The sequence below is a fragment of the Colius striatus genome, unplaced genomic scaffold, assembly GCF_028858725.1.
Source record: "Colius striatus isolate bColStr4 unplaced genomic scaffold, bColStr4.1.hap1 scaffold_34, whole genome shotgun sequence".
NCBI classification, from domain to species: domain Eukaryota; kingdom Metazoa; phylum Chordata; class Aves; order Coliiformes; family Coliidae; genus Colius; species Colius striatus.
The window spans coordinates 2487390-2502388 of NW_026908518.1; positions in this window are offsets into that span (position 1 = coordinate 2487390).

The window sequence follows — 14999 nt, forward strand, 5'->3', positions numbered from 1 at the left end:
AGATAAAAAGTGTGGTATTGAAGATAGCTCCCACAGGAAAGCAGCTGCAAATGTGACACCGTGCTGGCTGATAGACTGCATGGCAACCTACTTACTACTGTAGCTGGGGTCTGCCTTCCTGCTTTCTTGTAGCTCCCATACTCAGCTATATAATTTAACTGAAAAAATGTATTTAATTCAATGGTAGCAGAACAGAAAAACTGTGGTATTGAAGATAGCTCCCACAGGAAAGCAGCTGCAAATGTGACACCGTGCTGGCTGATAGACTGCATGGGGACCTACTTACTACTGTAGCTGGGGTCTGCCTTCCTGCTTTCTTGAAGCTCCCATACTCAGTGGCATAACTTAACAGACACATGTATTTTTTCAATGGGAGCTGAAGATAAAAAGTGTGGTATTGAAGATAGCTCCCACAGGAAAGCAGCTGCCAATGTGACACCGTGCTGGCTGATAGACTGCATGGGGACCTACTTACTACTGTAGCTGGGGTCTGCCTTCCTGCTTTCTTGTAGCTCCCATACTCAGTGGCATAACTTAAGAGACAAAATGTATTTTTTTCAATGGGAGCTGAGGAGAAAAAGTGTGGTATTGAAGATAGCTCCCACAGGAAAGCAGCTGCAAATGTGACACCGTGCTGGCTGTTAGACTGCATGGGGACCTAGTTAATACTGTAGCTGGGGTCTGCCTTCCTGCTTTCTTGTAGCTCCCATACTCAGCTATATAATTTAACTGACAAAATGTATTTTTTTCAATGGGAGCAGAACAGAAAAAGTGTGGTATTGAAGATAGCTCCCACAGGAAAGCAGCTGCAAATGTGACACCGTGCTGGCTGATAGACTGCATGGGGATCTACTTACTACTGTAGCTGGGGTCTGCCTTCCTGCTTTCTTGTAGCTCCCATACTCAGTGGTATACCTTAACAGACACGTGTATTTTTTCAATGGGAGCTGAACAGAAAAACTGTGGTATTGAAGATAGCTCCCACAGGAAAGCAGCTGCAAATGTGACACCGTGCTGGCTGATAGACTGCATGGGGACCTACTTACTACTGTAGCTGGGGTCTGCCTTCCTGCTTTCTTGTAGCTCCCATACTCAGTGGTATACCTTAACAGACACATGTATTTTCTCAATGGGATCAGAACAGAAAAAGTGTGGTATTGAAGATAGCTCCCACAAGAAAGCAGCTGCAAATGAGACACCATGCTGGCTGATAGACTGCATGGGGACCTACTTACTACTGTAGCTGGGGTCTGCCTTCCTGCTTTCTTGTAGCTCCCATACTCAGTGGCATAACTTAACAGACACATGTATTTTTTCAATGGGAGCTGAGGAGAAAAAGTGTGGTATTGAAGATAGCTCCCACAGGAAAGCAGCTGAAAATGAGACACCGTGCTGGCTGATAGACTGCATGGGGACCTACTTACTACTGTAGCTGGGGTCTGCCTTCCTGCTTTCTTGTAGCTCCCATACTCAGTGGCGTAACTTAAGAGACAAAATGTATTTTTTTCAATGGGAGCAGAACAGAAAAAGTGTGGTATTGAAGATAGCTCCCACAGGAAAGCAGCTGCAAATGTGACACCGTGCTGGCTGATAGACTGCATGGCAACCTACTTACTGCTGTAGCTGGGGTCTGCCTTCCTGCTTTCTTGTAGCTCCCATACTCAGCTATATAATTTAACTGAAAAAATGTATTTAATTCAATGGTAGCAGAACAGAAAAACTGTGGTATTAAAGATAGCTCCCACAGGAAAGCAGCTGCAAATGTGACACCGTGCTGGCTGATAGACTGCATGGGGACCTACTTACTACTGTAGCTGGGGTCTGCCTTCCTGCTTTCTTGTAGCTCCCATACTCAGTGGCATAACTTAACAGACACATGTATTTTTTCAATGGGAGCTGAGGAGAAAAAGTGTGGTATTGAAGATAGCTCCCACAGGAAAGCAGCTGCAAATGTGACACCGTGCTGGCTGTTAGACTGCATGGGGACCTAGTTAATACTGTAGCTGGGGTCTGCCTTCCTGCTTTCTTGTAGCTCCCATACTCAGCTATATAATTTAACTGACAAAATGTATTTTTTTCAATGGGAGCAGAACAGAAAAAGTGTGGTATTGAAGATAGCTCCCACAGGAAAGCAGCTGCAAATGTGACACCGTGCTGGCTGATAGACTGCATGGGGATCTACTTACTACTGTAGCTGGGGTCTGCCTTCCTGCTTTCTTGTAGCTCCCATACTCAGTGGTATACCTTAACAGACACGTGTATTTTTTCAATGGGAGCTGAACAGAAAAAGTGTGGTATTGAAGATAGCTCCCACAGGAATGCAGTTGCAAATGTTACACCGTGTTGGCTGTTAGACTGCATGGGGACCTAGTTAATATTGTAGCTGGGGTATGCCTTCCTGCTTTCTTGTAGCTCCCATACTCACTGGTATAACTTAACAGACAAAATGTATTTTTTTCAATGGGAGCTGAGGAGAAAAAGTGTGGTATTGAAGATAGCTCCCACAGGAAAGCAGCTGCAAATGAGACACCATGCTGGCTGATAGACTGCATGGGGACCTACTTACTACTGTAGCTGGGGTCTGCCTTCCTGCTTTCTTGTAGCTCCCATACTCAGTGGCGTAACTTAACAGACACATGTATTTTTTCAAAGGGAGCTGAGGATTAAAACTGTGGTATTGAAGATAGCTCCCACAGGAAAGCAGCTGCAAATGTGACACCGTGCTGGCTGATAGACTGCATGGGGATCTACTTACTACTGTAGCTGGGGTCTGCCTTCCTGCTTTCTTGTAGCTCCCATATTCAGTGGTATACCTTAACAGACACATGTATTTTTTCAATGGGAGCAGAACAGAAAAAGTGTGGTATTGAAGATAGCTCCCACAGGAAAGCAGCTGCAAATGTGACACCATGCTGGCTGATAGACTGCATGGGGACCTACTTACTACTGTAGCTGGGGTCTGCCTTCCTGCTTTCTTGTAGCTCCCCTACTCAGTGGCATAACTTAACAGACACATGTATTTTTTCAATGGGAGCTGAGGAGAAAAAGTGTGGTATTGAAGATAGCTCCCACAGGAAAGCAGCTGAAAATGAGACACCGTGCTGGCTGATAGACTGCATGGGGACCTACTTACTACTGTAGCTGGGGTCTGCCTTCCTGCTTTCTTGTAGCTCCCATACTCAGTGGCGTAACTTAACAGACACATGTATTTTTTCAAAGGGAGATAAGGATTAAAACTGTGGTATTGAATATAGCTCCCACAGGAAAGCAGCTGCAAATGTGACACCGTGCTGGCTGATAGACTGCATGGGGACCTACTTACTACTGTAGCTGGGGTCTGCCTTCCTGCTTTCTTGTAGCTCCCATATTCAGTGGTATACCTTAACAGACACATGTATTTTTTCAATGGGAGCTGAGGAGAAAAAGTGTGGTGTTGAAAATAGCTCCCACAAGAAAGCAGCTGTAAATGTGACACCGTGGTGGCTGACAGACTGCATGGGGACCTACTTACTACTGTAGCTGGGGTCTGCCTTCCTGCTTTCTTGTAGCTCCCATACTCAGTGGCATAACTTAAGAGACAAAATGTATTTTTTTCAATGGGAGCTGAGGAGAAAAAGTGTGGTATTGAAGATAGCTCCCACAGGAAAGCAGCTGCAAATGTGACACCGTGCTGGCTGATAGACTGCATGGCGACCTACTTACTACTGTAGCTGGGGTCTGCCTTCCTGCTTTCTTGTAGCTCCCATACTCAGCTATATAATTTAACTCACAAAATGTATTTAATTCAATGGGAGCAGAACAGAAAAAGTGTGGTATTGAAGATAGCTCCCACAGGAAAGCAGCTGCAAATGTGACACCGTGCTGGCTGATAGACTGCATGGGGACCTACTTACTACTGTAGCTGGGGTCTGCCTTCCTGCTTTCTTGTAGCTCCCATACTCACTGGTATACCTTAACAGACACATGTTTTTTCTCAATGGGAGCAGAACAGAAAAAGTGTGGTATTGAAGATAGCTCCCACAGGAAAGCAGCTGCAAATGTGACACCGTGCTGGCTGTTAGACTGCATGGGGACCTAGTTAATACTGTAGCTGGGGTCTGCCTTCCTGCTTTCTTGTAGCTCCCATACTCAGTGGTATAACTTAACAGACAAAATGTATTTTTTTCAATGGGAGCTGAGGAGAAAAAGTGTGGTATTGAAGATAGCTCCCACAGGAAAGCAGCTGCAAATGTGACACCGTGCTGGCTGATAGACTGCATGGGGACCTACTTACTACTGTAGCTGGGGTCTGCCTTCCTGCTTTCTTGTAGCTCCCATACTCAGTGGTATACCTTAACAGACACATGTAGTTTTTCAAAGGGAGCTGAGGATTAAAACTGTGGTATTGAAGATAGCTCCCACAGGAAAGCAGCTGCAAATGTGACACCGTGCTGGCTGATAGACTGCATGGGGACCTACTTACTACTGTAGCTGGGGTCTGCCTTCCTGCTTTCTTGTAGCTCCCATACTCACTGGTATACCTTAACAGACACATATATTTTCTCAATGGGAGCAGAACAGAAAAAGTGTGGTATTGAAGATAGCTCCCACAGGAAAGCAGCTGCAAATGTGACACCGTGCTGGCTGTTAGACTGCATGGGGACCTAGTTAATACTGTAGCTGGGCTATGCCTTCCTGCTTTCTTGTAGCTCCCATACTCAGTGGTATAACTTAACAGACAAAATGTATTTTTTTCAATGGGAGCTGAGGAGAAAAATTGTGGTATTGAAGATAGCTCCCATAGGAAAGCAGCTGCAAATGTGACACCGTGCTGGCTGATAGACTGCATGGGGACCTACTTACTACTGTAGCTGGGGTCTGCCTTCCTGCTTTCTTGTAGCTCCCATACTCAGTGGCATAACTTAAGAGACAAAATGTATTTTTTTCAATGGGAGCTGAGGAGAAAAAGTGTGGTATTGAAGATAGCTCCCACAGGAAAGCAGCTGCAAATGTGACACCGTGCTGGCTGATAGACTGCATGGCAACCTACTTGCTACTGTAGCTGGGGTCTGCCTTCCTGCTTTCTTGTAGCTCCCATACTCAGCTATATAATTTAACTCACAAAAGGTATTTAATTCAATGGGAGCAGAACAGAAAAAGTGTGGTATTGAAGATAGCTCCCACAGGAAAGCAGCTGCAAATGTGACACCGTGCTGGCTGATAGACTGCATGGGGACCTACTTACTACTGTAGCTGGGGTCTGCCTTCCTGCTTTCTTGTAGCTCCCATACTCACTGGTATACCTTAACAGACACATGTTTTTTCTCAATGGGAGCAGAACAGAAAAAGTGTGGTATTGAAGATAGCTCCCACAGGAAAGCAGCTGCAAATGTGACACCGTGCTGGCTGTTAGACTGCATGGGGACCTAGTTAATACTGTAGCTGGGGTCTGCCTTCCTGCTTTCTTGTAGCTCCCATACTCAGTGGTATAACTTAACAGACAAAATGTATTTTTTTCAATGGGAGCTGAGGAGAAAAAGTGTGGTATTGAAGATAGCTCCCACAGGAAAGCAGCTGCAAATGTGACACCGTGCTGGCTGTTAGACTGCATGGGAACCTAGTTAATACTGTAGCTGGGGTCTGCCTTCCTGCTTTCTTGTAGCTCCCATACTCAGCTATATAATTTAAGTGACAAAATGTATTTTTTTCAATGGGAGCAGAACAGAAAAACTGTGGTATTGAAGATAGCTCCCACAGGAAAGCAGCTGCAAATGTGACACCGTGCTGGCTGATAGACTGCATGGGGACCTACTTACTACTGTAGCTGGGGTCTGCCTTCCTGCTTTCTTGTAGCTCCCATACTCAGTGGTATACCTTAACAGACACATGTTTTTTCTCAATGGGAGCTGAGGAGAAAAAGTGTGGTATTGAAGATAGCTCCCACAGGAAAGCAGCTGCAAATGTGACACCGTGCTGGCTGATAGACTGCATGGGGACCTACTTACTACTGTAGCTGGGGTCTGCCTTCCTGCTTTCTTGTAGCTCCCATACTCAGTGGTATAACTTAACAGACAAAATGTATTTTTTTCAATGGGAGCTGAGGAGAAAAAGTGTGGTATTGAAGATAGCTCCCACAGGAAAGCAGCTGCAAATGTGACACCGTGCTGGCTGATAGACTGCATGGGGACCTACTTACTACTGTAGCTGGGGTCTGCCTTCCTGCTTTCTTGTAGCTCCCATACTCAGCTATATAATTTAACTGACAAAATGTATTTAATTCAATGGGAGCAGAACAGAAAAAGTGTGGTATTGAAGATAGCTCCCACAGGAAAGCAGCTGCAAATGTGACACCGTGCTGGCTGATAGACTGCATGGGGACCTACTTACTACTGTAGCTGGGGTCTGCCTTCCTGCTTTCTTGTAGCTCCCATACTCAGTGGTATACCTTAACAGACACATGTTTTTTCTCAATGGGAGCTGAGGAGAAAAAGTGTGGTATTGAAGATAGCTCCCACAGGAAAGCAGCTGCAAATGTGACACCGTGCTGGCTGATAGACTGCATGGGGACCTACTTACTACTGTAGCTGGGGTCTGCCTTCCTGCTTTCTTGTAGCTCCCATACTCAGTGGTATAACTTAACAGACAAAATGTATTTTTTTCAATGGGAGCTGAGGAGAAAAAGTGTGGTATTGAAGATAGCTCCCACAGGAAAGCAGCTGCAAATGTGACACCGTGCTGGCTGATAGACTGCATGGGGACCTACTTACTACTGTAGCTGGGGTCTGCCTTCCTGCTTTCTTGTAGCTCCCATACTCAGCTATATAATTTAACTGACAAAATGTATTTAATTCAATGGGAGCAGAACAGAAAAAGTGTGGTATTGAAGATAGCTCCCACAGGAAAGCAGCTGCAAATGTGACACCGTGCTGGCTGATAGACTGCATGGCAACCTACTTACTACTGTAGATGGGGTCTGCCTTCCTGCTTTCTTGTAGCTCCCATACTCAGCTATATAATTTAACTCAAAAAAGGTATTTAATTCAATGGGAGCAGAACAGAAAAAGTGTGGTATTGAAGATAGCTCCCACAGGAAAGCAGCTGCAAATGTGAAACCGTGCTGGCTGATAGACTGCATGGGGACCTACTTACTACTGTAGCTGGGGTCTGCCTTCCTGCTTTATTGTAGCTCCCATACTCAGCGGTATACCTTAACAGACACATGTATTTTTTCAATGGGGGCTGAGGAGAAAAAGTGTGGTATTGAAGATAGCTCCCACAGGAAAGCAGCTGTAAATGTGACACCGTGCTGGCTGATAGACTGCATGGGGACCTACTTACTACTGTAGCTGGGGTCTGCCTTCCTGCTTTCTTGTAGCTCCCATACGCAGCTATATAATTTAACTCCCAAAATGTATTTAATTCAATGGGAGCAGAACAGAAAAAGTGTGGTATTGAAGATAGCTCCCACAGGAAAGCAGCTGCAAATGTGACACCGTGCTGGCTAATAGACTGCATGGGGACCTACTTACTACTGTAGCTGGGGTCTGCCTTCCTGCTTTCTTATAGCTCCCATACTCAGTGGCATAACTTAAGAGACAAAATGTATTTTTTTCAATGGGAGCTGAGGAGAAAAAGTGTGGTATTGAAGATAGCTCCCACAGGAAAGCAGCTGCAAATGTGACACCGTGCTGGCTGTTAGACTGCATGGGAACCTAGTTAATACTGTAGCTGGGCTATGCCTTCCTGCTTTCTTGTAGCTCCCATACTCAGCTATATAATTTAAGTGACAAAATGTATTTTTTTCAATGGGAGCAGAACAGAAAAACTGTGGTATTGAAGATAGCTCCCACAGGAAAGCAGCTGCAAATGTGACACCGTGCTGGCTGATAGACTGCATGGGGACCTACTTACTACTGTAGCTGGGGTCTGCCTTCCTGCTTTCTTGTAGCTCCCATACTCAGTGGTATACCTTAACAGACACATGTTTTTTCTCAATGGGAGCTGAGGAGAAAAAGTGTGGTATTGAAGATAGCTCCCACAGGAAAGCAGCTGCAAATGTGACACCGTGCTGGCTGATAGACTGCATGGGGACCTACTTACTACTGTAGCTGGGGTCTGCCTTCCTGCTTTCTTGTAGCTCCCATACTCAGTGGTATAACTTAACAGACAAAATGTATTTTTTTCAATGGGAGCTGAGGAGAAAAAGTGTGGTATTGAAGATAGCTCCCACAGGAAAGCAGCTGCAAATGTCACACCGTGCTGGCTGATAGACTGCATGGGGACCTACTTACTACTGTAGCTGGGGTCTGCCTTCCTGCTTTCTTGTAGCTCCCATACTCAGTGGTATACCTTAACAGACACATTTATTTTCTCAATGGGAGCAGAACAGAAAAAGTGTGGTATTGAAGATAGCTCCCACAGGAAAGCAGCTGCAAATGTGACACCGTGCTGGCTGATAGACTGCATGGGGACCTAGTTAATACTGTAGCTGGGGTATGCCTTCCTGCTTTCTTGTAGCTCCCATACTCAGTGGTATACCTTAACAGACACATGTATTTTTTCAATGGGAGCTGAACAGAAAAAGTGTGGTATTGAAGATAGCTCCCACAGGAAAGCAGCTGCAAAGGTGACACCGTGCTGGCTGATAGACTGCATGGGGACCTACTTACTACTGTAGCTGGGGTCTGCCTTCCTGCTTTATTGTAGTTCCCATACTCAGCGGTATACCTTAACAGACACATGTATTTTTTCAATGGGAGCTGAGGAGAAAAAGTGTGGTATTGAAGATAGCTCCCACAGGAAAGCAGCTGCAAATGTGACACCGTGCTGGCTGATAGACTGCATGGGGACCTACTTACTACTGTAGCTGGGGTCTGCCTTCCTGCTTTCTTGTAGCTCCCATACTCAGTGGCATAACTTAAGAGACAAAATGTATTTTTTTCAATGGGAGCTGAGGAGAAAAAGTGTGGTATTGAAGATAGCTCCCACAGGAAAGCAGCTGCAAATGTGACACCGTGCTGGCTGATAGACTGCATGGGGATCTACTTACTACTGTAGCTGGGGTCTGCCTTCCTGCTTTCTTGTAGCTCCCATACTCAGCTATATAATTTAACTCACAAAATGTATTTAATTCAATGGGAGCAGAACAGAAAAAGTGTGGTATTGAAGATAGCTCCCACAGGAAAGCAGCTGCAAATGTGACACCGTGCTGGCTGATAGACTGCATGGGGACCTACTTACTACTGTAGCTGGGGTCTGCCTTCCTGCTTTCTTGTAGCTCCCATACTCACTGGTATACCTTAACAGACACATGTTTTTTCTCAATGGGAGCAGAACAGAAAAAGTGTGGTATTGAAGATAGCTCCCACAGGAAAGCAGCTGCAAATGTGACACCGTGCTGGCTGTTAGACTGCATGGGGACCTAGTTAATACTGTAGCTGGGGTCTGCCTTCCTGCTTTCTTGTAGCTCCCATACTCAGTGGTATAACTTAACAGACAAAATGTATTTTTTTCAATGGGAGCTGAGGAGAAAAAGTGTGGTATTGAAGATAGCTCCCACAGGAAAGCAGCTGCAAATATGACACCGTGCTGGCTGATAGACTGCATGGGGACCTACTTACTACTGTAGCTGGGGTCTGCCTTCCTGCTTTCTTGTAGCTCCCATACTCAGTGGCATAATTTAACAGACACATGTAGTTTTTCAAAGGGAGCTGAGGATTAAAACTGTGGTATTGAAGATAGCTCCCACAGGAAAGCAGCTGCAAATGTGACACCGTGCTGGCTGATAGACTGCATGGGGACCTACTTACTACTGTAGCTGGGGTCTGCCTTCCTGCTTTCTTGTAGCTCCCATACTCAGTGGTATACCTTAACAGACACATGTATTTTCTCAATGGGAGCAGAACAGAAAAAGTGTGGTATTGAAGATAGCTCCCACAGGAAAGCAGCTGCAAATGTGACACCGTGCTGGCTGATAGACTGCATGGCAACCTACTTAATACTGGAGCTGGGCTATGCCTTCCTGCTTTCTTGTAGCTCCCATACTCAGTGGTATAACTTAACAGACAAAATGTATTTTTTTCAATGGGAGCTGAGGAGAAAAAGTGTGGTATTGAAGATAGCTCCCACAGGAAAGCAGCTGCAAATGTGACACCGTGCTGGCTGATAGACTGCATGGGGACCTACTTACTACTGTAGCTGGGGTCTGCCTTCCTGCTTTCTTGTAGCTCCCATACTCAGCTATATAATTTAACTGACAAAATGTATTTAATTCAATGGGAGCAGAACAGAAAAAGTGTGGTATTGAAGATAGCTCCCACAGGAAAGCAGCTGCAAATGTGACACCGTGCTGGCTGATAGACTGCATGGCAACCTACTTACTACTGTAGATGGGGTCTGCCTTCCTGCTTTCTTGTAGCTCCCATACTCAGCTATATAATTTAACTCAAAAAAGGTATTTAATTCAATGGGAGCAGAACAGAAAAAGTGTGGTATTGAAGATAGCTCCCACAGGAAAGCAGCTGCAAATGTGACACCGTGCTGGCTGATAGACTGCATGGGGACCTACTTACTACTGTAGCTGGGGTCTGCCTTCCTGCTTTATTGTAGCTCCCATACTCAGCGGTATACCTTAACAGACACATGTATTTTTTCAATGGGGGCTGAGGAGAAAAAGTGTGGTATTGAAGATAGCTCCCACAGGAAAGCAGCTGCAAATGTGACACCGTGCTGGCTGATAGACTGCATGGGGACCTACTTACTACTGTAGCTGGGGTCTGCCTTCCTGCTTTCTTGTAGCTCCCATACTCAGCTATATAATTTAACTGACAAAATGTATTTAATTCAATGGGAGCATAACAGAAAAAGTGTGGTATTGAAGATAGCTCCCACAGGAAAGCAGCTGCAAATGTGACACCGTGCTGGCTGATAGACTGCATGGGGACCTACTTACTACTGTAGCTGGGGTCTGCCTTCCTGCTTTCTTATAGCTCCCATACTCAGTGGCATAACTTAAGAGACAAAATGTATTTTTTTCAATGGGAGCTGAGGAGAAAAAGTGTGGTATTGAAGATAGCTCCCACAGGAAAGCAGCTGCAAATGTGACACCGTGCTGGCTGATAGACTGCATGGGGACCTACTTACTACTGTAGCTGGGGTCTGCCTTCCTGCTTTCTTGTAGCTCCCATACTCAGTGGTATACCTTAACAGACACATGTTTTTTCTCAATGGGAGCAGAACAGAAAAAGTGTGGTATTGAAGATAGCTCCCACAGGAAAGCAGCTGCAAATGTGACACCGTGCTGGCTGATAGACTGCATGGGGACCTACTTACTACTGTAGCTGGGGTCTGCCTTCCTGCTTTCTTGTAGCTCCCATACTCAGTGGTATAACTTAACAGACAAAATGTATTTTTTTCAATGGGAGCTGAGGAGAAAAAGTGTGGTATTGAAGATAGCTCCCACAGGAAAGCAGCTGCAAATGTCACACCGTGCTGGCTGATAGACTGCATGGGGACCTACTTACTACTGTAGCTGGGGTCTGCCTTCCTGCTTTCTTGTAGCTCCCATACTCAGTGGTATACCTTAACAGACACATGTATTTTCTCAATGGGAGCAGAACAGAAAAAGTGTGGTATTGAAGATAGCTCCCACAGGAAAGCAGCTGCAAATGTGACACCGTGCTGGCTGTTAGACTGCATGGGGACCTAGTTAATACTGTAGCTGGGCTATGCCTTCCTGCTTTCTTGTAGCTCCCATACTCAGTGGTATAACTTAACAGACAAAATGTATTTTTTTCAATGGGAGCTGAGGAGAAAAAGTGTGGTATTGAAGATAGCTCCCACAGGAAAGCAGCTGCAAATGTGACACCGTGCTGGCTGATAGACTGCATGGGGACCTACTTACTACTGTAGCTGGGGTCTGCCTTCCTGCTTTCTTATAGCTCCCATACTCAGTGGCATAACTTAAGAGACAAAATGTATTTTTTTCAATGGGAGCTGAGGAGAAAAAGTGTGGTATTGAAGATAGCTCCCACAGGAAAGCAGCTGCAAATGTGACACCGTGCTGGCTGTTAGACTGCATGGGGACCTAGTTAATACTGTAGCTGGGGTCTGCCTTCCTGCTTTCTTGTAGCTCCCATACTCAGCTATATAATTTAAGTGACAAAATGTATTTTTTTCAATGGGAGCAGAACAGAAAAACTGTGGTATTGAAGATAGCTCCCACAGGAAAGCAGCTGCAAATGTGACACCGTGCTGGCTGATAGACTGCATGGGGACCTACTTACTACTGTAGCTGGGGTCTGCCTTCCTGCTTTCTTGTAGCTCCCATACTCAGTGGTATACCTTAACAGACACATGTTTTTTCTCAATGGGAGCAGAACAGAAAAAGTGTGGTATTGAAGATAGCTCCCACAGGAAAGCAGCTGCAAATGTGACACCGTGCTGGCTGATAGACTGCATGGGGACCTACTTACTACTGTAGCTGGGGTCTGCCTTCCTGCTTTCTTGTAGCTCCCATACTCAGTGGTATAACTTAACAGACAAAATGTATTTTTTTCAATGGGAGCTGAGGAGAAAAAGTGTGGTATTGAAGATAGCTCCCACAGGAAAGCAGCTGCAAATGTCACACCGTGCTGGCTGATAGACTGCATGGGGACCTACTTACTACTGTAGCTGGGGTCTGCCTTCCTGCTTTCTTGTAGCTCCCATACTCAGTGGTATACCTTAACAGACACATGTATTTTCTCAATGGGAGCAGAACAGAAAAAGTGTGGTATTGAAGATAGCTCCCACAGGAAAGCAGCTGCAAATGTGACACCGTGCTGGCTGATAGACTGCATGGGGACCTAGTTAATACTGTAGCTGGGGTATGCCTTCCTGCTTTCTTGTAGCTCCCATACTCAGTGGTATACCTTAACAGACACATGTATTTTTTCAATGGGAGCTGAACAGAAAAAGTGTGGTATTGAAGATAGCTCCCACAGGAAAGCAGCTGCAAATGTGACACCGTGCTGGCTGATAGACTGCATGGGGACCTACTTACTACTGTAGCTGGGGTCTGCCTTCCTGCTTTCTTGTAGCTCCCATACTCAGTGGCATAACTTAAGAGACAAAATGTATTTTTTTCAATGGGAGCTGAGGAGAAAAAGTGTGGTATTGAAGATAGCTCCCACAGGAAAGCAGCTGCAAATGTGACACCGTGCTGGCTGATAGACTGCATGGCAACCTACTTACTACTGTAGCTGGGGTCTGCCTTCCTGCTTTCTTGTAGCTCCCATACTCAGCTATATAATTTAACTCACAAAATGTATTTAATTCAATGGGAGCAGAACAGAAAAAGTGTGGTATTGAAGATAGCTCCCACAGGAAAGCAGCTGCAAATGTGACACCGTGCTGGCTGATAGACTGCATGGGGACCTACTTACTACTGTAGCTGGGGTCTGCCTTCCTGCTTTCTTGTAGCTCCCATACTCACTGGTATACCTTAACAGACACATGTTTTTTCTCAATGGGAGCAGAACAGAAAAAGTGTGGTATTGAAGATAGCTCCCACAGGAAAGCAGCTGCAAATGTGACACCGTGCTGGCTGTTAGACTGCATGGGGACCTAGTTAATACTGTAGCTGGGGTCTGCCTTCCTGCTTTCTTGTAGCTCCCATACTCAGTGGCATAACTTAACATTCAAAATGTATTTTTTTCAATGGGAGCTGAGGAGAAAAAGTGTGGTATTGAAGATAGCTCCCACAGGAAAGCAGCTGCAAATGTGACACCGTGCTGGCTGATAGACTGCATGGGGACCTACTTACTACTGTAGCTGGGGTCTGCCTTCCTGCTTTCTTGTAGCTCCCATACTCAGTGGCATAATTTAACAGACACATGTAGTTTTTCAAAGGGAGCTGAGGATTAAAACTGTGGTATTGAAGATAGCTCCCACAGGAAAGCAGCTGCAAATGTGACACCGTGCTGGCTGATAGACTGCATGGGGACCTACTTACTACTGTAGCTGGGGTCTGCCTTCCTGCTTTCTTGTAGCTCCCATACTCAGCTATATAATTTAACTGACAAAATGTATTTAATTCAATGGGAGCAGAACAGAAAAAGTGTGGTATTGAAGATAGCTCCCACAGGAAAGCAGCTGCAAATGTGACACCGTGCTGGCTGATAGACTGCATGGCAACCTACTTACTACTGTAGATGGGGTCTGCCTTCCTGCTTTCTTGTAGCTCCCATACTCAGCTATATAATTTAACTCAAAAAAGGTATTTAATTCAATGGGAGCAGAACAGAAAAAGTGTGGTATTGAAGATAGCTCCCACAGGAAAGCAGCTGCAAATGTGACACCGTGCTGGCTGATAGACTGCATGGGGACCTACTTACTACTGTAGCTGGGGTCTGCCTTCCTGCTTTATTGTAGCTCCCATACTCAGCGGTATACCTTAACAGACACATGTATTTTTTCAATGGGGGCTGAGGAGAAAAAGTGTGGTATTGAAGATAGCTCCCACAGGAAAGCAGCTGTAAATGTGACACCGTGCTGGCTGATAGACTGCATGGGGACCTACTTACTACTGTAGCTGGGGTCTGCCTTCCTGCTTTCTTGTAGCTCCCATACTCAGCTATATAATTTAACTGACAAAATGTATTTAATTCAATGGGAGCAGAACAGAAAAAGTGTGGTATTGAAGATAGCTCCCACAGGAAAGCAGCTGCAAATGTGACACCGTGCTGGCTGATAGACTGCATGGGGACCTACTTACTACTGTAGCTGGGGTCTGCCTTCCTGCTTTCTTATAGCTCCCATACTCAGTGGCATAACTTAAGAGACAAAATGTATTTTTTTCAATGAGAGCTGAGGAGAAAAAGTGTGGTATTGAAGATAGCTCCCACAGGAAAGCAGCTGCAAATGTGACACCGTGCTGGCTGATAGACTGCATGGGGACCTACTTACTACTGTAGCTGGGGTCTGCCTTCCTGCTTTCTTGTAGCTCCCATACTCAGTGGCATAACTTAAGAGACAAAATG